Source organism: Parasteatoda tepidariorum, chromosome 12, assembly GCF_982258835.1.
Source record: "Parasteatoda tepidariorum strain Cologne lab strain chromosome 12, Ptep-v5.0, whole genome shotgun sequence".
Taxonomy (NCBI): Eukaryota; Metazoa; Arthropoda; class Arachnida; order Araneae; family Theridiidae; genus Parasteatoda; species Parasteatoda tepidariorum.
The window spans coordinates 46225478-46252381 of record NC_141766.1 but is presented as its reverse complement, the minus strand read 5'-3'; the positions used below and the strand labels follow the sequence as shown (position 1 = coordinate 46252381).

General features: G+C 27.7%; 1 protein-coding gene across 3 annotated transcripts in view; it reads left to right on the top strand.

Moving 5' to 3' along the window:
- The window catches only part of LOC107439647 (5-hydroxytryptamine receptor-like), a 497423-nt gene that overhangs the window by 258057 nt on the left and 212462 nt on the right, over window positions 1–26904 (top strand). The gene's annotated exons all lie outside the window — the stretch shown is intronic.

Genomic DNA, 26904 nt, shown 5'->3' with positions numbered 1-26904 from the left:
ACCGTGATTTCATCCTGATTTTTTTACAGTTCAGTAATACTTAATACTTACGTAACCACTTAAAGAAGTTGAAATAAAAAAATATATTTAAGCACAGAATATTTTGTAAACTGAGAGCAATTAATAAAACAACCATTTATTTATTTTGTCTTTCAAATTATAAATAAAAATTGCATAAAATGACACAGAAGAAGCGTGATATTTATGCCATTCTATAACACAATGTCATTTACCAGGAAATAATACCAAATGCAATGTAGCTTAAAATATATGTATAGATTTATATGTACTTAAGCTTTTTAGTGTTCATGGAGAAAGTTTTTCTCCATTAAATAAAACAAATATGTTTAAAGCTTTTGTATATATATTATATATGACGAGGCGAAAATTATTTTAATTTTTTTTATACATACAGACTATTGACTACATACTGACTATTAGCAATTGAGCTATTTTCTTTTAATAATGATTTATTATTACCATATTCCAACAATAAATTCTAGTAATCGATCATTTTACATAATAAATACATTTAAGACAATAAAACTCCAGATACAGTAACGTAATTTACACGCAGTTTAGATACATTTCTCCTGCAATCAAAAGTTCCTAAGCAAACCAATCTATCATCTATTTGATCAATAAAACTGTTTATCTTAACTAAATAGTCATAAGCCGATTATGCTAATGACTAAGAGAAATAGTCACTCCCAACGCGCTTATTCGTGAAGCTTTTCAAATTGAGAGCTGCGCAGGTTTGGAGACACATTGGGTCTTTTATAATCAGCTGACACAATTGGGGCATATCAGCTGGCAATGTTTATGACAAGAACCTATGGTGGGTCGTTACTCTTATCGTGAGACCAGGCGAGTTTCTGTGTTGTCATTTTGAACCCAGAGAAAGTGGTATAGAAAGCAATTAATTCCAACTCCTAGAATCACGCGTTACGTTTACGGAATCTGCAATTAATTTTCATATGTGTTTGAAGAGAGGACAACTATCTCATTATTAATTCAAGCAAGTCACCTTCCCTTTTCTCTATGCACACGTGGTCATAATCATTTATGACTCTTTGCATTCACTTATTAAAATCAATTGGCGGTTAATTATGAATTTCCAAAAACGAAGATTCGCTTAAAGATGCAGCACGTGACTTTGAAAACGTTCGATGATTGAGAATATTGTGAATAGTTTATTACTTGAAGTAGATGAATTGTGAATAATTTAATTTAACTGAAATAATATGTTCATTACTTGCAGTAAAATACCAGTAATATATAAAAATACGTTTATAATATGTGTAATAATTTATAATATGTAATATAGTATATAATATATCCAACAATATATAACATGTCTAATAATATATAAATGTATAATAATGTATAAATGTATAATAATATATAAATGTATAATAATATATAGTATGTATAATACCAAAAATACGAAGGTGAAAATTAAAATGTTGCTATTGAATAAAAGTTGTCTAAAGTTCTGAAATTATGTCAAAATATATATTAATCAGTGAATAAAAGAAAGGAACTTTCAACTCATTAGGGTTTTACCATCATCAACAAGGGCTGTTTATTTCATAAATGCTTCACTCAGAATTTAAACAAAAAGATATAAGAATCCTGATTAGGACGGATTAGACTCGGGCTAAAAGTGGATTAGACTCGGGCAGTAATATATAAAAATACGCTTATAATATGTGTAATAATTTATAATATGTATTATAATATGTAATATGTCCGTTCTGACATTGTGTCGAAATATATATATTTTAATCAGTGAATAAAGGATTGGAACTTCAATTCATTAGGCTTTTAATATCATCAACAAGGTCTGTTTACTTCATATATGGTTCACTCAGAATTTAAACAAAAAGATATAGGAATCCTGATTAGGATGGATTAGACTCGGGCTAATAGTGGGAGTTTTTCGTAAATTTTTTCTTTGTGTAACTCGACGACAACTGTCTCTTCAATAATGTAAGTAAGCCACCTTATCTTTTCTCTGTGTGCACGTGATCAAAATCATTTGTGACTCTTTGGATTAACTTGTCGAAATCAATTGGTGGTTAATTATGAATTTTGAAAAACGAAGATTTTATTAAAAATGCAGCGCGTGACTTTGAAAATGCTTATTGATTGATAATTTTGTGAATAGTTTATTACTTGAAGTAGATGGATAATAAATACTGAAATTTAACTGAATTAATGCTTTCAATACTTGCTATATAGTACCGGTAATATAAAAAATGCGTGCATAATATGAATGAAAATGTGTAATATCAAAAAGATAAACATGAAAAATGGAAAGTAGCTCCTAAATTTCATGCTTAAACGTTATGAAATTATGTTCAAATATATATTTTAATCAGTGAATAAGTTGATAGAACGCTCGGTTCATTAAGGTTTTATTATCACCAGGTGTGACTGTTTGTTTCGCATACGATTCAGCCGAAAATTAAACGAAAAGATATTGGAAACCTGATTAGGTCGTGGTAGATGACGGGCTGCGAATTTACAATCTAGCGACCTTCAACGATTGGCTCTCATTTTAAGAGACGTTCCTATTGGTTGTAGTTGATTCTAAATTGTAATGCATGCCTTCATTTCCTTTAAGATTTGTTATCTAAATTAAAAATTAGGTAAGATTTGATTTTTTATTTACGAAAATACCTAACAGGGGGAAAGGTGGCTAAAAGCGGCTGGATTTGAAAATTACTGACGGGCTAACCGTGGGAGTTTCTGGAGAATTTCTTCCTCGAGTTACTCGACGAAAATTATCTCATCCTTAATTCAAGCAAGTTTTCTAGTTTTTTTAACTGAGCACTCATGATCATAATCATTTATGATTTTTTATTGAGACCTACTGGCACTTATTATATTATAATTATACTGGCACTTATTATATTATAACTATACTGGCACTTATTATATAATAATTATACTGGCACTTATTATATTATAATTATACTGGCACTTATTAAATAATAATTATACTGGCACTTATTATATTATAATTATACTGGCACTTATTATAATTACATAATTAATTATAATTTATAAATTAAATATTATTTTGAAACACGAAAATATGCCAAAAACGCACCATGGGGCATTGAAAATGCTCATTCTTGGAGAGTATTGTGAATAGTTCATTATTTAGTATTTTATAATGGTTTGAAAGTTTTCAATTGTTAGAGAATATTGCGCATGGTCCATTGCCTATTTCTTTGAAGTAGGTAAATCATTCAAATTTTCTGAATAGTTTTTTATTTATTTATATTTTTTTGACATTTGAACTCAGAAATATTAAATACGAAAATATAAAGATGAAGAATAAAAGTTATCTCCTAGATTTCATGTTTAAAAATTCTGAAAATGTTAAAAATATTTATTTGCATCAGTGAAAATGTCAGTGGAGCTCCCTCTTTAAGTAGATTTTAATATAATTGGCGGATTCGCATTTTAAACCGAAGTTTAAGAAAATTTTATATATAGGCGTAGAACTCCTATTTTTTGCCACTCTAACCTTGAGAAGGATTATGAGAATTTGTTTTACGTGTAACTTGGTGGAAACAAACATATTATTTACTTCTTATTATCTCAAGAAACAGTAGAGGTAAGATACTACTTGACTAATAACTTCATCGGCTTCAATATATACAAACTGGAAATAACAGTCGACACGTTTCAAGTGCTTGAAAATAGGCACCCATTTTCAAAACTTGCCATGCGTGAATGAGAAAAAAACAAAAGTGATTTGAAATATAAAGCGTTAAGTTGACACCAATGATAAAGATTAGAAACAAAACTGGAAAAATCATAGTAACTGTGACAGAAAGAAGATGAAAAATACAAGAAAGACCACAGTGGCTGAGGGGCCAACAGGGGTAAAATATATTTCCACGTGTTATGGAGAGGTGATGAGGAACTAATGTCATTAACACGGCAATTTAAAATTAAATTAATTAACTAAATGTTTACACTTTTATAAAGTTTTGTAGAAAATGGGACAGAAGATAATTTAATTTCTAATCTCATTTTTCTCTCAATCTATAAATTTTTAAATCATTTCATAAAATATTTTTCTAAATATTTTTGGGGATCTTATTAAAAATTATTGTTAAGTGTGAGAAAGTTTTATTTGCGTCTATAAAACAAGGGTATTATGTATTTACATATTTGTTTTTATGAAACTTGACTCATAATGTAACTTCTTACACTAAAAATTTAGATATCCAGCATATAAACGTGCTTTATCCACCATATAAATATGCTTTCTTAAAATATGCAAATAAATGAGAATATGTAATCGAGATATAATATGCTTAAGATAAAACATTAAAAATTTAATTTTTTAATATTTTAAAGGGTCCCTTAAAATGATGTTTTAAATATTGTATTAAAGCAGAAAATAAAAAAAAAAACAGAATTCTTACTTTCAAAAACAAATAGTGGAAGTGATTCATGAAAAATAAATGGATAAGTAGATTCGATTACTAACAAAATGTTTTTCTTTAAATATTCAGATCAATGAGAATATGTTATCAAGTTACATTTTTTTAGAAACAGGCTATATGTACTATTACTATAAATTTGCTAGATTAAATATTTATACATATACAGTTTTTTGAAAAACTTTACTGTTAGCAGTCTCACAGAAACTCAATTATGAATCCGTATTCTATTTTACATTGTAAATAAGCACTTTATGCTGTAAAATAATTAAATACCTTAGGGAAAAACTTTCTAAAAGAAAATGCTTGTGTATAAGAGAAGCATGTTTCGAATGAGTATTTTTTTCTATTACCCTATTATAAACCCTAAACTTAAAGAAAACTTATAAGTATCTTTTCAAAAAATTTGCATTGAATTTTTTAAGCATTTTTTTCGTTATATTCAAACTTTTCTTCTTTTGAAATATTATCGTCATTCCTGAAAGTGTCAAAAGAAAAAAAAATTGAAAAGATTTTTTTTTCCTAAAAAAAAGGGTACAAAAAAAAAGGAATCGGTTAAAACACTTTTTAAGGTACTTTAAAGAGTAGGATAACCTGCAAGCTATTTTTCGAATTTACTTTGGGCTGGAGGCTATCTCGCTTCGTATTGGATGTTTTGTTTGCTTCTCTATTTATTCAAAGTGACAGTTCATTTGAGACAGGCAGTGGTGATAACAGAAGCCCAAGGATATAACAATGATGCGCATTATATTGATAATTCATGCTGACAGAACTCCGATTTCCGCATTCCCTAGTTAGATTTACGATAGAAATTATGATTAAAATATCCCAAACAAAAATATTTCCTTTCCCAGTCTAATATTAATAGAAAAATGTTTTTAATTATTAATATGCCTCGAATAATTTAAATTGTAATTAGTTTTCAAATTGCGATATTGAGATATTTATATTTGGAATTTCTAACGAACTATGACTTCTGAATAAAAATTGAATTATAAACACTATTTAAAGAATGTTGATAAGCAAACAATTTTATGTTATAGAAATATAGCATAACAGCATCTCATGCACTGTAAAAAACTTTTGATTAAATTACGATAAATATGACTGGCATCCAGAGTGCAGCATCAGTAAAATCCATTTTTCAGTAAAATCAATTTTCGAAATAAAGTTTTTTACCATAATTTTTATAGTAATATTTGTATAATACAGTGATACCGTAATTTTAAAGTAAATATTACTATAAAAACTATGGTTTATCAGAATTTTCGTCCTGTAAAATATTACGTTATTATTACGGTACCGTAATTTGATCCAGAATTTTTTAGGCTGCGCAAAGTTGAAAATAAATAAACAAAACGCAAGAATGAATGCTTACCGTAAAATGAATTTTCACAATATATTTTTATGCCATAATTTTTACAGTAATATTTATATAATTACGGTGATTCCGTAACTTTACAGTAAATATTACTATTAAGACTACGGTTTATCAGAATTTTCATCGTGTAAAATATTACGGTGATTTTACGGTTCTGTAATTTGATCTGGAATTTTTAGAGTGCGCAAAGCAGAAAATAAATAAACTAAACACAAGTGTCAGTAAAGGGATTAACTTCTTCTCTTAACTTGTGCGCTAGAGTAATTCGAGCGCGCTAAACAGGCCAAACTGTGCACACTCGAGATAATTCGAGCGGCGTTGTATTTTATGCTGCTATAATTTTTCGCACTCGAATATAATCGAGAAATCAAAACGTGTTTTTTCTGTGTTCTAATGTGTTCTAAAATGTGTTTTTTTACATTAAAAAATTTATTTCTTTGGCTGTTTTTTTTTCAAAAAATCTGTGCTTTAAGGGTTAAATAAATTACTATGTAATTGAAATTCTTAATATTATAATATAGTAAAAGGAAGCAAAATTTTTTTTAATGGTTTTTTTTAAATTTTTTTTAATTTTTTTTAATTTTAGACAGCCCGACGTATATCAACGACTTTCAACGATGTACAACGATATGATTTCAACGATAAACAACGATATGATTTCAACGATATACAACGATATGATTTCAACGATACACATAAATTACCGAAGCACAAATTAAATTTTGAAATGTATTCTTTAATTCCCAGAAGAAAAAAAATCATTTTCCCGATAAAAATAGTACAGCAAAGACGGAATTGCTTAAGACACTTTTTAAAGTATTTTAAAGAGTGGGATTATACCATAGTCATTTTTCGAATTCGCTTTGGGCTCAAGATTACCTCGCATTGTTTTCGATATTTTGTTTGTTGCTTTATTTATACCAAGTTAAAGTTTATTTGAGAAAAGCAGTAGTCAAAAGATATAATTATGATGCGCATTATATTGATAATTTATACTGACATATCTCCGATTTCCACATTCCCACATTTTTTTAGATTTTGGATAGAAATTATGATTAAAATCTTAAATAACAAAATTTCCTTTCTCCGTCTAATGGAAATAGAAAAATGTTGTAAGGTATTAATATGCGTTGAATAATTAAAATTGCAATTAGTTTAAAACTCATGATATTGATTTTTCTTTTATATTAGGAGACTCAGGTGAATTATGATTTTTGAATAAATTTGAATTACAGATAATGCTTAAAGTGTTAATGAGAAGAAAAAAAGCGGTTTGAAATACTTTTATAAGTAAATAATTCTTATGCTACACAAACATAAAAGCATCTGTTGCACTGTAAAAAATTCTGGACTAAGTTACGGTAAAAAGAACTGGCATCCAGAGTGCAACATCCATAAAGTCTATTTTTCAAGGATTTTCTAAATCCAGGGATTTTCTCAGTACACCTGAATAAGTGATATAGTTTATATAGTTCAAATTTTATTTTTGGCAATGCAAGTATTGTAGTATACATGGCTGCGCATTTTTATGAAGCAATTTAGTTAAAAGTTTTATAAACATCCAAGAAATGAAAAAAGTCTGTTATCGTTGCCTATTTTATTTCATTTTATAACCGTCGTTGAACAGCCGACCCAATTTCATGGGTTTACGACTACTTGCGTTCAACTCCGTAGCCTTGTAATTTTGAACCAATCCAGAAGACAAGGAAACTCCTGGATCAGTACCCCCAGAGGTATTGATTTGTTCTGGGAACATGGAGGACTTTGAGACTCGACAGATTTAACATGCATCAGTCACCATTTACTACACGGGGAGTCTTCGGCCGGCGAGGATCGAACCCTCAACCTCTTGGATATGGGCCCAGCGCCCTACCGACCAGGCCATCCCGGCCCTCCTCGTTGCCTATTTAGTAATAATTAATTTCAAATGAGCCGGGATAGCCTGGTCGGTAGGGCACTGGGCCCATGTCCGAGAGTTCGTGGCTTCAAACCCCGCCGGCCGCAGTGACTGATGCACGTTAAATCTGTCTAGTCGTAAAGGTTCCCATAACAAATCCATACCTCTGGGGGTACTGGATTGGAGATTGATCGCTCTCTGATTCAGCTCAAAATTACGATCTGTGGATGAATGAATGGATGTATGAATGGATCCGCCCTATAAATGGGCACGACGCATGGAGTGGCAGAAGTCCAATTCTTGGCCATAGATGGCACCACTGTAAAACAAGAAACGCACACTCTGCCTTAAATTTTCTCGGTTTCACCAAGCAGGCTTGCCCGTGGGGCAATTACAATTAATTACCCGTGGGGCAATTACAATTAATTACCCGTGGGGCAATTTAATTGTAATACAATTACATTGTATTACAATTAAATTTGTGCACAAATACCTCTTACAGCATCCAAACCGGCATTGGCATAATGTGTTTTATTTATTTATTTTATGAAAAGTATAGTTAAATTTAATTTGTTAAATTTAATTTGAAAGTAAGTTAAATTTAATTTGTTTAAAATGCTAAAAAATTAGCCCACTTTTAATTAAAACAATTTTTTTTAAAATGTAAATTTTTCTTTTAATTATTCCTTATTTTTAATATTTATATGTTATATGTTTTTTTAAATATTACGTAGCTGCTTTCTATATTGAAAAACATCACGTCTGAAAGAACCGTCGTAGAATTTTATTTTTTCCTTCATTGGTGTCCGATGCTCTGAAGCGGAATTCGAACCCAGGAGAACTCATTGATCTTCATACAAGTAGGAAGACTTTTTCATGCATCAAATTATTTGTTGCTGCTTTGATACCGAAGTTTTTCATGCTCAAAACTAAAACAAATATGTACCCAACTGATACAATCTCTAACAATAATTACAGATTTTATTTGTTAACAGGAAATTGTTTATTTTGATAATACGATGTAGCTTACGATGTTAATACAATGTAGTTTACGATGTAGTTTAACAGCAAATTTCGTTGGAAAATTTTTTTTCTTTAGAATGCAGAATTATTAGATTTTTAACAGAAAAATTTCACAGTGTATATCCTTTTTCTGAAATACTCAGTTTAAAGTGTGTCTGTTTATATTAAAATAAAATAAAAAAATAAAAAATTGAGTTATTTTTAGTTAACATAACACGTGTTTGAAGGTATGCCTAAATTCTTGAAATAACACTTTAAGCTATATCCAAAATAAAAAATTCCCTAACGAATTGGTGTAAGCTGTCGATAACTTTAAACATCATTTTCTTAAAACAGAGTCATCAAGCATTAACTCTTTCTATATTTATTCGATTCACGTGAAAGCTTCATAACATGTTAAATTTATGAAATTTTTCGTAAATGATTTCTGTGGTTATTATTACTATAATATTAGCTGTTGATGCATCTTATAAAATGGAGTAAATTAAGCACCAGATCTTTGTTAGATGCTTTGTCAGATACTTTTAGAAAATAAGTAGCATATAATTTTCTCCTTATTCGCTATAACTCTCTAACTTCCTAACCTAAACTTCATTACATTTGTGAAATCTTTTGAAAAAAATTAAAAATCTTGAAATGAAAATGTAATTTACCATTGCCATATGTATATATATATATATATATATATATATATATATATATATATATATATATATATATATATATATATATATATATATATATATATATAAAGGTGCCTCAGAGATATAAGCTTGCACGGTATAAGCAATATGTAATTTTTCTCCGATAACACTCAAAAAACTCATCATGTTCATTATAAATGGGTCTTTTTGAAAAACTTTCTGAAAAGATATTCGAGATGATAATCAAAAATGCAAAGTTCCATTTCACAAAATTCTGCGAATGTCGCAAAAGATATTTTCTCTAAAGCAGAAAACTTTGTAGTATATTGATAAATCACTTTTAAGTATAGGAATATCAAATCTTATTGAAAGATAAGAAATGATAGTAAAGTAAAACAAAAGAAAATATTGGTCTGAAAGTACATAAAAGGAGAAAGATGTGCAAGATAAGTGAAAGCACCCTTCTTGAGTGTCGAAAGAGAAAAGGCTAAAAAGAAGCCATAAACCTATTCCAGGAGCAACTTTTGCTTCAATTGCAGTTCAAAAGATCAAGAGAATTGTGGCGCTTAAAAATAGAAGGAAACATTTCGAAGTCAATATAAAATTCAGAAGAAAAAAATCTTGCATTTTCTCTTTTGCCAAAGCAGTTGAATTTTCCTTATCACCGGCATTATTCTGGAAAATTTGAAAACGCTAACGTTAAATTGCAGTTGTTGGGAAATCCTATGCTATTTTTAAAAGTAATTTTTTTGCCATGACATCTATTTATTCAAAAATTATTTTAGGGAGTTATATGTTATTATAGTTGTGAATAAATATGCAGAAAAATGGGCGGATAATCTGTCGCGGATAAAAGTGCCTTCGTTGGTTTCGTTGTAGAAGTTAGGAGATCGGTATACCAGATCAGGCGCTGTTCACGTCACTTGACCAGGGTCAAAATTACGTGGCATTCCTACCTTCACCATTAAAAGATAGATTCCTGAAAATGGTGCTTGATCATGGTTGAGTGACGATAGTAATGGTGTAATTATAGTTGCTTGTTAATATTATAGCTGATGTTAATATCAAAATCATATGTTTTATTCATACATTAATTTTGCTGGGTTTTGTTTGAAATATTTATATGATAGTCAGATGACCTGAGTAGAAATTAACTATTCAGGTCACCAAGTGAATCGCAAAAGGGCTCAATACTTTAATAAAAATCTAATTTTTTTTCCTTTTTACATTTTTTTCTTCATACTTATTTAATGAAGCTTTCATTGTTCATTTTGCATAAATATAATTAAATTTCATCTATCCATCACTCAATTTTGTCCTTAAAGGAAAAGATATTTATAGGACACTTCACAAATCTTAAACTAAAAAGTGATTTACAGTTCAAAACATTTTTAAAGGGTACTAAATAAAATAATGGATACACGTTAAAATTATTTTTATCATCGATAAATCAATTAACTTTTGATAAACAAGTTTTATGTTTGTTTTAAAAAAAAATTCGATTTTCAAAAAGGTTTTCGAGATATGGTGAAATACACAAAATCAAAATTGTCAGATAGATCATTTAAGAATTTTGCTTGAAATATTTTAATACAGTCATTTTTAGGATTTCGTTTTTAAGATAGAATATTTATTAGATAGTCAAATATAATAACTAGGAGTCATATGAACCGTTCCGGTCACCAAGAGAATCGAAGAAGGTAATCAATATTTTAATAAATGTAGATCTCTTTTTTCAAAAAACTTGTTTACAAAGATACTCATTGGCCATTTTGCATAAATATAATTGACTTTCATCGATACACCAATCAATTTTGTCCTTTAAGGAGAGGATATTTATGGGATAATTTGCTTAAATCTTAAACTAAAAAAGTACTTCATAGCTCAAAAAGTTTTTTATGGTTACTAAATACTACAATAGATAAGTGTTAAAATTATTTTTATCATCTATAAAAGAAATAAACTTTTGATAAACGTGTTTTATGAGTAGGGGAGAGTGGGGTCAATTGTATCAGGGTACGATTGTAACAGAGCGAAAATTTCGAGTGTCGGGTTCTAGATTTGGTTCCTAGGTGGCGCACAAGGTGTATTTAATAAATCTACATGTACACCCCTGCTGGCAACCATTTTTATGTACTTTTGAAAGAGTTGCATCGCAAAAGATATTTTCACGCTACGTAAGTACTTTTTTTGGTACTAGAATATTATATTGTAACAAAGTAATGTTGCTTAAACAAATAAAAATTATTAACCGAATATGTAAGTGGACACCTTAATTAACATTTCAATAAAAAAATTAGTTTTGCTAATAAACTAACATTGTTTTTAACAAATGAAGCTGAAATGGCGTCTTGGGGACGATTGTAACAATAAGTAAAGGGGCGATTGTAACAGCTGAAAATAAATAATCTTATGTTTACAAACTCTTTACTCTTTAAGAACCATAAATAGTTTCCTATATCATTTATATTACGTTGCATGTGCATTATTTTATTTGTCACCTTTCACAGCATAAATTAAAATTTTTAACCCCTTAAAGTTAAAAGTTTAACCCTTTAGGTCTCTGCTCATTATTATTTTTACTCCTAAAATATCACTACTATTTTGATCAATAAAAAAATATATCACAACTATGGTAATATGTATAAATAACTATGTTTTAGTTGAATTTATGAACTGTTACAATTGACCCCGTAAGTGGGGACAATTGTAGCAAGTGCAGGACTGTCAAAAATTGTTAATAACTAATATAATAACATTTAAAATAAGGTATTTATTTTTTTTTTAGCAGAGGATTGTCTACCTTACTCGTCTGTCAATTAATACTAATAATATATTGGATTTTTTGTTAGTTAAAAATAGTTAAGTAAAAAGTTTTACAATTGACCCCACTCTCCCCTACACTCAAAAACTTTTCGATTCTCAAAAACCGTTATCGTGACTTGGGGAACTAAGCAAAATCAAGAAAGTCCGAAGTCATTCAAGGGTTATGTTTGAAATATTTATAAAATAGTCAAATAACTAGGGTTCAATTGAACTGTCTTGGTAGCCAAGAGAATAGTAGAATGTGCTCAAAATTTTGATAAAAATCGACCAGTTTTACAATTATTAGACAGTAAGTAAGTTGTAATTATTTTTACTATAAGCTCTGGGTAAAAATGTGTCCAGTAAATAAATGCAATTTAAATAATGAAATAATTATGACAAAGTTTTCAAGCAATATTATGAAATGACTTTTGCATTCTTACTAAATTAAATCTTTTACCAGATGCCATTAACTAGTTTTATAGTTAAAAAAATTAAGTATAAATAATATATAATATTTTTCGTTCTAATAATGTATATCGTTGCAATGGTAACCAAGCAAATTTATTATGACAATAAAGCTGTAATTTTAATTGTTATTTTAATAAAAAGCATACAAAAAATGATTTTTATTTACGTATGCATCTTAATAGTATCACAAGTGAAATGTTTGAACGTCCTAACAATGAGCTAACTAAGCTGAATTCCCTTTTTTTTTTAATTTATGCATTTTAAGGGAATAATTTCAACTTTTGAAGAAAGAAAAAAAGGTAATTTATGTAAAGAAACAAAGATTATTGTGAAGCAATCATGAAGGTTGGTCAGCGTTAATGAACGAGTGTGTCTGTCTCTTAGTAATTAATAATCAGTTATAACCAGCAGATATATTTTATAACTAATTAACACTGAATGATAATTATTTATATTTAATTAACATTTATATTTAATAATTATAATTATTTACATACAATTAATATTTATATTTATATTTAATAATTATGATTACTTATATTTAATTAATTTTTATATTTAATAATTATAATTATTTATATTTATTTAATATTTATATTTATATTTAATAATTATAATTATTTATATTTAATTAATATTTATATTTATATTTAATAATTATAATTATTTACATTTAATTAATATTTATATTTATATTTAATAACTATAATTATTTATATTTAATTAATTATCACACTTCACATAACTGATTGACGCATTTTATATTCCAGTTAAATTTTAATACAGAAACACGGTGAAAACCATTCTGGTAACTACCGTATTGTTAGACATTTCTGATAAAAAAAATATAAATATTTTTCTTAATAAAACCATATATGAACGGTATTAAACCATTCATATAGCAATGGTTTCCGTTAATATGGTAACGGTATGTTAGAAACACTGGTTTTCAAAATTGTATTTCTCGTTACCGCATTTTTAGTAGAAGTGCAAAACTGAAAAGCAAACTTTATCGAATAAATGGTTTTCATGCCATGCTCTAAGGTATCATGACAGAATTACCAAATGTTACCATAAATGCTAAATTTAAGCACATATTAGGAAACAATGTTTTATCGTTAATTTTACCAAAGTGCTTCCAAAAAAATTGTCGTGTTTCTGGTGTTCCCATGGAGCCTAAAATTAATTCGATACATTTTACCATAACCTGGTAGTTTTGATCATAATATTTACTCAAGTGCAGAAATATATTTTCTCAAACTGTCATTGTTCAAACTAATTCTATGATAACATAGAAACTATTGTCGCCAATTGGCATTGTCGGTTGCTTTTTGTCTTTGCATAGATAACACATTGTTTCTCTTTTAGATTGATTACATTCATGCAAAAAAGTAAAATTAGTAAGAGCACAACTGGGTAAATATAGAATAGATTTAAAGTTCACTTAACGTCGTAAGCTTCTAATGAATTATTTATAAGTTGTTTAAACTTTTATATCAATCTTCCTATTTATTTATTAAATTATTAGTGCAACACACAATATAAAAATTCAGAATAAATTAATTAAAATTCTGGGTTATTAACACACCAATAACCTAGCCGCATTTTGCATGTATATGTATATGAATAAATTCCGGCAAGTGCTTCTAACTAAGGAATTGTTCCGAGTAAATTTAATTCACTTGCTTCGCTTTCTACGGAATTGAAACAAGTTTTGGCTTTAAAATTATCTAAGCCCTTCACAATGTTGTGGTTTAGATTCTTTTCAGTATATCTACAAAATTTTAGGGGTTGTTTTGGGGTTTGCAAATTAATTTTATTTTTGAGAGTTGAATTCTAACATCATGCAAATGCTTAAAAAATATAATGGGGATCCTTTTTTATAATATGGTGCGATTTGTCAACAATCCAAAAAATATTTTTCCTCCAAGGTAATAAAACCTTGACATAATTTTTTTTGTACAAAAGAGTTTAAAAGCATTATTTATGAGAAAAATTCTATTTTAAATAAATAAGTTGAATAGAACTAAAGATATATAGCTGTCCAAAACATAAAACTTATAATATTTTTCTCAGAATTACTTCGCAGAAGCGAAAAAACACTACTTACAAGAACGAAGCCGGAAATGCCATTCGTAAATCAAATTTTTATACACTTTTTATATTATTTTTTATATAATCTTATTTCGTATATACAGTTAGTTTTTTGTGGTTATAAAATAATATATAAAATATTTTGTCTACTTCGCATTTGTTACAGAGACGTAAATAATTGAAAATGCAAGTTTAGAAAAATAGATTGCAAGGAATCTCAGACATTTCTCAAAATTGCGTAATAAATAATACAAAGAAAAAAATTACGCTTAAAATACTTATATAAAAGATTTAATAAAATTTACCGTCAGAATTCTACTTGAATAATAAATTTTATTTTACTTTATATCCGTCGTTGAACAGCCGACTCGATTTTTTGAGTTTGCGACAGCTAATGTTCAACTACATAGCCTTGTAATTTTTAACCCAATCCAGAAGATAAGGCAACTTTTGGATCACGTATTGGGAGAAATTTGCCTTCGTAGAGGACTTTTTGAAGGAACTAGCCCGTTTTTGCGTTACGTGGGGAGGAAAACCATAAAAACATCTGACGGTTAGCCTGACGTCAAGGGGATTCTAACCCGTGATTCGTCTATCACTGAGAATATTTTACGTCAACACTGTGGTTGGTGCAAGCCCGGAGCGGAATTAGACCAGCCATCACTGAGACTCAAACCCTGTCACCTCATTGGAAGGCGAATGCTCTATCCCCTAAGCTATCACAGCTGGGGATAATAAATTGATATTAACAATATCATTAATAATTGTTACGAAAGTCGTGGTTATAAAAACATTGTTATAAAGGCAAGGTATAGAGCGCTTGCCTCACAATAAGATGACCCAGGTTCGAATCCCAGTGATAGCTGGTCGATACGAATTCCCTATGTGGCTGACGCACAGTGCTGATCGACCACAGTGCTGACGTGAAATATCCTCCGTGATAGACGAATCATTGGTTAGTGTCCCCTTGCTGTTAGGCTAATCGTGGGAGGTTTTCATTTTCATGTAACGCAAATTTAGATAAGTTCCATCGAAACGCCCTCTCCGAAGGCAAATTTCTCCCAATATTTGATCCAGAAGTTCCCTTGTCTTCTCAATAGGGTTCAAAATTACAAGGTTACAGAGCTGGACATTAGTAGTCGTAAGCCCAAAATTGGGTTGGCTCAATTGAGGTTTTAAAATAAAATATAACATGGATAATAAAAAGAAAATCAAAATTTCCGATTTTCACCTAGTCGGATTTATTACGGCAAATATTCCCTACCCCTGCAATATGATTGGTCTAATAAGAGTTGTATGGTTTTTTTTCTTGAAGTAAGTGGTTAAAATTTTAATAATTTTTATGCTATACCTTTATCAATATCAATAATATCGTTTTTTTTTCGTTTGCTTTTATATCAATAATATCGTTACAATGTGCTTCAACATCTACTAACAACATTATATTATAAAATAATGTTATGTAATGATTTTATTTAATGATATTATATAAGGATATTATATAATGATACTATATAATGATACTATATAATGATATTATATAATGATATTATATAATGATATTATATAATGATATTATATAATGATATTATATATTAATATAATATGAGTCAATTTTAGGTTTGATGACGCATACTGAGATACTTCAACTTATGTACGCTTTTGAAAGCGTAGGATTTAATTGATTTTCTTTCAAAACTCTTGGAATATTTATAAGTAACATCACTGAAATAATTTTAAGCTTAATATAATGTTTAAAGATGTGTTGAATCTTTTTTTTAATTTAGGGTGTGATTTCTTTTTTCATCTTATAACAATAATTAATTTTAAACAGCGTTAACTAAGTAATAATGGATCCATTTCCTAAGCAATCACACTATGGAAAGATAAAAATACTTAATATACATATATTTTTTTTTGCTTTAAGTTAAGATTTCTTATCTATTGTTATGAGGCAAAAGTTCATTGTTTAAAATAGTATTCAAATTTTCATCTGTCATTGTTATATTCCTATGGAGAGAAACTCGCTCTTATTACTTCTTTCATGGTATATGTTTTTATTTTTAATTCCGGCAAGAGAACTATAATGATTATGTTTCTTTTCTGGAAGCATGCGAAGATTCATTTTAAAAGTTTCTTCAAATTTCTGTTTTTTATGCCTTTGTATACGAACACAAAAAACAGTTACAAACAATGCAATTTTTTTCGTTTCTCGTGCGAATTTAAATTAGTCTGTAGGATCAGAGAATATATGAATACTTAACTTTAAAAAACTGTAAGGCAATTGAAAGTAATTAACAGATATTTCAAAAGGATAGATACTTCTATGTTTACAGCGGCATAATTATAGCAATTTTTTGTAGTTATTTTAGAATACTATTATGATTTTTAAAGCATAATATCGTAATTAAGAGCAATAATATCGTTACAATGTGCTTCAACATTAAAATGATGCGAAGTCGAATACTTTTGTCTTAATATACTGTGTAAATAAATTGAGACAAAATGGAAAAATAATTGTTCTCTTTAAAATTAATTAATTTTAACAAACATAGTAAAATTAATTTTTATTAAGCCTTTATATATATCGTAAATTAAAATGATCGTTAATGAATGACTTTTTGACTAGAAAAAAAGCTCCTTATAAATATCTCTGGCATTTTAAAATGCGCAAGGCTAATTTGAAAAGTCTTTCTAAACTACTTGTTACTTTAAAGCTTATTACAATTAGCCTATTTACTCTAGGCTAACTAGGAAATGTGCGGCGAATTACTCAATTAGTCGGAATTACCTTAGGTTAATCGCAATGAACCTTAAAAAAAAATGTTTTATAATAAGTTTTCACTAGAGACGAGGTGGCTCAGAGGATCAAGCATTCGCCTTCCAATGGCGTAGGTTTGAATCTCAGTGGTGGCTGCTTGATACAAATTCTTCTTCCAGCTCACATCGACCACAATGCTGACTTAAAATATCCTCAAGGGTTGAATCATGGGTTAGACGTTTTCGTGGATTTCCTCCCCATACAACACAAAAACCGTTAGCTCCATCAAAAGAAGTCCTCTATGAAGGATTATGAAGGAAGAAGTCCTCTATTTTCTTATTAGCCTAGAACATATGCAGTGATAAATGCAATATGTAAGTAGTAATGAGATCTTGCAGATGCAATCCCAAACGGTATTGCACAGTACACATGATATTTAATTCATCATGGTAGATCCATGTATTTATGGGATAATTTATCAAGCTTTTTTTGACACTTATTAAGACAAAAGATACATCTCATAAGTTTTCTACTGGACTTAGGCCATGTGAATCGCTATTCTGATCAAGCAAACTCACTTTGATTTCCAAGTTTAACATCTTGATCATTTTGCTTTGCTGATTCTTAGGTAAGATATCTTGAAAAATATATTGAGCATTTTAGAATTATGACAAGGCAATATTTTTTTAATTAACCTGCCAAACATCTGTAGATACGGAACGTTCCTACGTCGTAATATTTGTATGTACTTCGTTGAATTCCTCATTTGCTTAATGAACCTTAAGTTTTCAGTAACAATTGTTGACAACACGTGTATTTCAGATGTTTTTCAGTTTGTTGAACATTCTTAGATATATAAAAAGAAAGAAACAAATTTGTCCTAATTAATTTGCACAGTTTATTTCTTTTTAAATTTAACTATACCGTTCCTTGAACCTGAACTGAAAAATATATCAACTTAACACTTAATTGATTAAAAAGTCCGATATTTTTTAGTTGCAAAACATTGAGCATTCTCCAGATATATAATTGGGTAAATAGGTCATGCGAGACTTTAACTCAAGACCCGTTCATCACTGGTGATATTTTACTTCAACAATATAATTGTATCCATCATGGAACACTATACAATACATGGCGATAATTTCAATCTGGATTGTAAAACTGAGAAACAAGCTATCTATTCCTAGACGCGATTTTCCAATCCAAAGACCTTTAATGACCCACTCTTCAGTTTGGAATATTTTTAAATGAATAAAATTTCGATTCTTGACTTTGTTTTAGTTCTGGTTACAAATTATTTAAAAAATGAAAGTCTGCATTATAATTGGGACCAGCTACAGTGAAGAAAAAAATCTCCAAAAAAGAGAGCAAGTCATTAAAAGCTGTAGATTGTAAATTAACTTCCCTGACCAAGAAAAATTGACGAATGTTCAAATGCTGACGAAATAAAGGAAGAGCTAGGCCTGACTACGAAATCATGACATACAATAAGACTATTATTCGTATCAAATTTGCTAGCGAATTGGTAGACGCATACCGGGCAATGGTCTGAAATCTTAAAAAGGTCATTATTTGAAATACCAGGCACTAGTTCTCACCTGAATATCTTTCCATTTTAAATATGATCTTTTCCTCATTTATCATTTCTCAAAAACTACTATACCATGATGTTTTTTGACGATATAATGAGGGAAGGATTTTCACAGATCGAATTAGACCAATTTGCTAATTTGTCAGTTACTCGCAGTTTCTTTTCAGTCCGTGATTTTGAACGGACTACTATTGCGCAGTCTAAACTCATGGGTATTTATGTAATTAATAAGAGTTTGAAAGAACTGTGGGTAAGAGGTTTGAATTTTTTAACATACTGAGGGGACAAAAGTTGAGTATGTAGTAATGGAAATTGAAAGAACTATGGATCATGAGAGTTTTGAATTTTTTAACCTATTGAGGGGACAAAAATTAAATATCTTCCCAGGTAGTAATGAATTTCTTTACATTTTAGATACACTGAGTGGCTAAGTTTTCTGACGTGCAATAGAAAAAAACTCAATTTAAGTGGCAAAAATTCCAAATTTAGATTTTTATATATTTGGCATTTTGGTATGTTATGAAGATTTCAATATATTTTCTTTTCAAAAATAAATTTTGTATGATTATTTTTCTGAAATTCTATTTTAGCGTTCATAGCGCAATAGAAAGAAAACAGTTATCAAGTTATTTTTCTCTAAAATTATCGTGAAACGTTTACGCTGTTTTTTCAATAGCATGGCTGTTTTACTATCAGATCTGTAATATTTAAGAGTTTAAAAGATTGGTATTTGTCGCGAAAAAAATTTTCAGCCTCTGTAGACAAAAGATGATCACTTATAGGCCTTTTATCTAGTATAATGATTTAAATCACTTTTTAAAATGATCAAATTGTATTCTAAACGGAAATCTACGGTATAATTAAATTTACCACACTATTTTATCTAATAATTGAAAACAATATGCCCCAAAACTGAGACATATGCACAGATTATAGCCTCTAATTTTGACATATTTGAAAAAAAAATTCCTATTTTTGAGAGTGTTTATATTTTATCAATATTATTTTAATATTTTGCATTTCGTGGAGTCAGATAAAATAATCATATCATATAAAATATTTAAATTCGAAATTCATTTGAAAATATTTCACATTTCAGCATTTACGTATGTAAAGAAACAGAGTTAATAGCTTTTAAAATACATTCTAAATTTAAATAGGAAATAGTTTTCATCAAATCTGCTCATTCTTTTATAAAACATTTTATACGTTTATTAGAATCTAAATAGATTCGAGTGACATATCAAATTCACGATATATCTGATCCAAATATATATGTACAAAATACAAAATTTTCAATTTTCAATATTCCATTTATAGGTCTGAATAAAATATCTGGAACTGTTTTCATATTATCAGAATCCTTAAGATTTTAAGTTGGGATTATATTTTGTTGTCGTCAATGCACTTGCTGTGATAAAGACGAGCAACGAAATAGACATCGAGTAAGTGCCACAAATAGATTTCATTAAATCAACGAGTCTTATTTATATGCTTTTGTAATTAAAACGTAAATCCTTAGCAGTACAAACTTCAAAGTAAATCTTTATCAGTAAAAATCTTTGTAATAAATACAATAATTTCCAATGCGATACCTGAATAAAGTTTCGTCTTGGAATTTAAAAAGGAATTTAAATATTATTTTGTTATTATATTATTATGTAAGGTATTATTATGCTTTTGTGTCGTTCATCTAAAATTTTTATTAAGATATAGGGGAATAGATATCGAATTAGTACTGATATAAATCGTTCAGAGTGAAAATCCTTGCAAATACTTAGATGTTATTATGTTTATGTAAGCTGTCTATTATGCTTTTATTATTATGTTATTATTTTGTTATGCTTATTACTATGTTTTGGTGTCATTCACCTACTTATTTTATTCAGATATAACCGAATACATGTCGAATCAGGACCACAAATAGAAATCATTACCAGTGAAAATCTAAATGGATACTTTATTAGAAAAAATACTATTTACATTATGTTTCTTATACTTACTTAATCTCTAAAAAAATGAAAGGTAAAAGCAAAACCTTATATTCATTTCACGGAATAATTTCTATAATCTGTTTTTCTTTTAATAAATACTTTTTTAGAATATTCAAAAGTGAATTCCGATATCTAAAAATGAATTTTCAATTAAAATTAGCTTATATTACATTTCATATTTTTCATATAATTTCGTCACTAACACAACACTAAGAGCAAAAATCTTTATAAGTATATATATATATATATATATATATATATATATATATATATATATATATATATATATATATATATATATATATATATATATATATATATATATATATATATATATATATATGTATATATATGTATATATATGTATATATATATATGTATATATATATATATATATATATATTTATATATATATATATATATATATATATATATATATATATATATAATATTCATTACGCTACTTATATATACTTGATCTTTAAAAAAATAAAAAATAAAAATCAAGCACATTTTATTTAATTCGAATAATATTTTTTATAATCAGTTTTTCTTTTAATATATATTTTTTAGAATATTCAAAATGAACTGAAATATCTAATAATGGATTTTAAATTAGAATTATTTTATATTGCGTAAGTTTATTCTTTAATACAATTTCATTATTAAAAGTGAAATATTTATACTTTATAATATATATATATATATATATATATATATATATATATATATATATATATATATATATATATATATATATATATATATATATATATATATATATAATTTCCTTTACGTTACTTATATATACTTTATCTCTGAAAACACAAAACTTAAAAAGCAAAAAATGCATTAAATTTACGGAATATTTTCTATAATCTTTTTTTCTTTTAGTAAATATTTTTTTAGAATATTCAAAAGTCTGCATTCCAATATCTAAACATGAATCATAAATTAGGATGTTACTCAAATTCATTTTTTCATGCAATATTCGGTACTTTCATTAGAATCTAAAAATACTGCAACTACATATCGAATTCACCATATTTCTGAACCAAATACATAGCGTAGGACAAAAGAGTCGTAGGACAATTTTCTTTTCTATGACCTGTTTGTAAAGAAAGCAAAGAAGGTATCTAGAATTGCTTCGATATTATCAGAATCCTTGGGACTTCGGGATGGGATTATATTTTGCTGTCGTTCACCAACTTCTTTTGATAAAGATATGAGCGAATTGATATCGAGTAAGTACCACGAATACAGTTCGTTAAGCCAACGGGTCTCTTTTTTATGAGTTTGTTACGAAAAGTGTATTGAAGATCGGATGTTATGGCAAAGGGAAAAGAATATGATTGCCTTGCATAGAAGTTTTTTGTCTTGTTTTAGAATGGCTAGAATTTAGAATTTAACTTTTCTTCATAGTCTTATCTTCTTTATTATCTAAAAAAGATTTCACCTACACTTAAGACTCAATCTACAAATTTTATATTCAAAATACGCGTTAGTGTTTTAATTTGACCTAATTTCTGCAGAATATTCTATAAAGTTTAAAAATTTTGAGATAGAATTTTTTTTTTGCTTTTACTTAATTGCTTTTGTTAAAAATGGTACTATTAAAAAAATATCTATCATTTTAAATTAGTTTCTGATATTTTTTTTAATATTCATATTTGATAATTACCGATAACTCAAAAAAAATCTGTTTTTCCATTAACTGTTTAAGTTCTTAACTTTGCCAACCATGTTCAAAGAATCCATTTTTATTTAAATAAATAAAGTATTAAGTAAATTTATCATAAAAATGGAGATTAAGTAGAAAAATGAAGGAACGTTGTTTAGTTCATTTATTGAATTTTTCATTTTTATCATTTGAAAGACCCATTCTATCTGCAACATATTTCTTTCTAATGATGCACAATTTTACTTTAATCTAAATTTCACAAAATTTTCTAGAGTTTTTAGCTATTCTAATGTACCACAATTTAAAAGTTATGCTTTTAAAAGTTATGCCAAGAACTTAAATAAACTATACAGTGAGTATTAACTTGTTTCACAGTAGTGTATTTACAGATTTCTGTAAATATTCATACTTAATATATAATGTACAATGTACAATGTAATGCCATATAAAAATAATGCTGAACTTAACCATTTTCGATTACCTTTTTTCAGCATCTAAATAAGATATTGCTTCAGTTTTTTCCCCAGAATATTTATATAAACATGTTTACATTGTGATAACCTCTAATACATATCTATTGCAGATTTGTTTTAAAATTTGATAACTGTAAATTTTCAATATTTTGAAAAGTTCAATCAACTTTTTTGCAAAAATCTTTTATAACTCAAAGAGTATTCCTGTTAAAGCTTTTACATTATCACAACATACAGCTGATATAATCTCAAATATCCCCCAAAAATTTCAAAGCGGTATAAGTAATTTTTCAGAAAAGGTACTTCGACAAAGGTTAGTTTTAACAATATTGATATATGCGATACTAACTCCATTTTCATGTTTATCAATTGCTGATAATTCGTGAAATAGTAATTTATTGTCTTAAATTTTTAAATGCTTAATTACGTTAACTATTTTAAAGATAGAGCTGTTTTATTTAAATAGATGAACGATTAAAGGAAATTGTTTCATTAAAATGTTGATGTCTGATAATTTTAACAATAAAAGTATTTCATTGCTGAATTAAATCTTTTACATCTTTGTGACCTAAAATCACTCTTTAACAGTTATTTGTTAAGAGAGTATCGTTTTCTTTTAACTCTCGAAACAGTGAAATTCGCTTTATACCCAGGAATTCGAGAAGGACTTGTGTGATATTTCTTAGTTTCTTGTATCCTGAAATCTAATAATATGGTGAATAATAATTCATTAAATGTATAATAAAGACTTGGTAATGATAGGGAGTATTTTGTATTTTTTGGATAACGAAAATATCTGGTTGAATGGATCATTATAATTTTTTCAATTCTGCTAAATTTTTGTTTTCAGAAAATTTAGTTTCTCCTTTTTATAAATAAAAATAATATTTGATATTTAAAATGTTAAAACCTTTTGTATGATTTTCATAGCTGATAAAAATTTTTCTTACTATCTAACTTCATCACATTTTTTTTGCAAAAATTAGCGGCAATACGGGTATATGTATAAAGTATGGTTTTTTTTAAAACTAACTTGTATTTAATTGTCTTTTTGACAATGCTGTCATAGTTGTTTGTTGTTTATACATAGGCCTTGGTTAGAAGTTAACTAGAAGTTAACTGGTTGCGGTTAACTTCCTTTTATATAATTGATACATTTTTGGCTCATATATCTAAAATTATATTTTACTACTAAGACGCATTAGTGCGTTTACAAAATGCGAAAAATTCTCCATTTTTTGAAAATTTAATCTTAACTTTCTTACCTCAACCGTAATTTTGAGAATTAAGTTGAATATTTAGGCTATTTTGAGACTAGCATAAAAATTATTACTAAGCTCATAAATAGAATCATATTACCCTGTGGAAAAATTTATTGTCAAAACTAAAAGAATATGGTATAATTTAATGTGTTTCCGGCTCTGAGAAAACACCAAAATATCCCGGTAGATTTTACCAAAGCACTTTGGTAAAATTAAAAATAAAATATTGTTTTCTAATATGTAATAAAACCTGATAAATGTAGTAAACTTTTGTTATTTTATCATCATGCCTTACAGTATGTCATAAGTACCATCTATTCGATCAAATTTAATTTCAAGTTTGCATTTTTTTGCTAAATGTGTGGTAATGAGAACTATACTTTTGAAATCTAGAATTCATGGTAATACATTAGTATATGAATGGCTATCATTGTTATTAACATGTGGATGATTATCATTGTTATTAAGATATTAATAGTTATCACTGTTATTAACATGTGGATGATTATCATTGTTATTAAGATATTAATAGTTATCACTGTTATTAACATGTAGAGGGTTATCACGGTTATTAATATATGAAATGTGATCAATTAGATACATTTTAAGACAATTGTTTCAGTAGTCATTGAGTCAATTTTGATAACAATTTGAATAAGCAAAATCATGATGATAAAATTGTTATTTTATCAGCATGCCTTACAGTATGTCATAAATACCATTTTTTCGGTCAAATTTACTTTTCAAGTTTGCATTTTTTTACTAAAAGGGTGATAATGAGAACTATAATTTTTAAATCTGGAATTTACGGTAAAACATTAGCATATGAATGACTATTACTGTTATTAACATGTGGATGATTATCATTGTTATTAACATATTAATAGTTGTCACTATTATTAACATGTAGGCGGTTATCACGGTTATTAATATATGAAATGTGATCAATTAGATACATTTTAAGACAGTTGTTTTAGTAGTCATTGAGTCAATTTCAATAACAATTTGAATTAAAAATTGTGTCGAGAAAAATGCGTTTGTAATTCAGGAATCACTGAATTATTATGTAGAAATTCTAAGCTTTTAAGTTTTCTATCACGAAAAATAGTAAAGCATTTCATTAAAAAGCATTGTTTAACACGAAATGTGCGTTTTATGAGATACTTTAAGAATATAGAATTTGAGACATATCGATTTTTTCGACACGATATGCATATTTACACAATAAACTTAATTATTAACAAACTCTTATCACCGAATATTTGAATTAGAATTATTAGCTCATATTCATCTAACTTTAAAGAAATTTCTGGTTATAAAAGAGAAAAATATTAGGAGTAATAAATAATAATCCCGAGAATAAGACTTAAGAAATTAAATAATGAAATTTATTTCATTTTATCAAGTGAAAATTTATACGTCAAAAAAAAACGTTCCCAGATTACATTTTCTCTTCGCAAAGTCTAATTATTGTCATGTGAAATGAAAGTTTAATTAAAACAAACTGTTTTAAAGATTCAACTTTTAAAGATTTCCAAACTGTAAACGAAAAAGAACTTAGATTTAAGAATGTCGTAACAGATTAACAAACTAAATAATTCATTCAAGAGATGAAAATAGTAAAACTTGATGTCTGTATAAAGTACTTAAAATATAAACACATTTGAAAATGTCATATGCTGCATCAAGATCAAAGGTTTACTAGAGTTAAACTATCATATTACGACACTAACTAAAAGTTACGAAAACACAAATAAGTTTCTTTAAGAAACAGAAACTCCTTTACGAATACAATTTAGTTTCTTCTTTAAGTTTATTGTCTGAAACGTGAACTGAAAATCTAATATTGTACACCTCATAAAGTTAAAAAAGCAATTTGATACTAAAGTTAAAATACTACTCTTTTTGTAATTTCTCGAAAAAATGGTTTAACAATTTATATAATTGTTATTTTAGCATATTCAAACAAAACAGTCAAATAACCATAAATAAGCAGGTATTCTAACTGTTAACTCTGAGGAAAACCGTTTATTAACTTTTTTCGATTAATATGGTTAAGTAATCAGAACTTTATAGCACCAGTTAGAACCACCTAATGATGAATCTCAGCGTTGACACCACAATATTTCCTCCATTCCCTTTAATACATGAAGAGTTTCCAGATATCCTCCCTCATCAATGTGTGACTCTGGACAATTAGAATATGAAACTCTCAATGGTCCATTAGTTGCAGCACTATAAAGCAGCTTAACACAAAAAAGACTAGAATTTCCCATCTCTTACGATTGTTAAAAACACCAGATAAATAAATTCAATCCAATGCTCATTACCTAGCTAAAAGCCTAGCTCCAATGT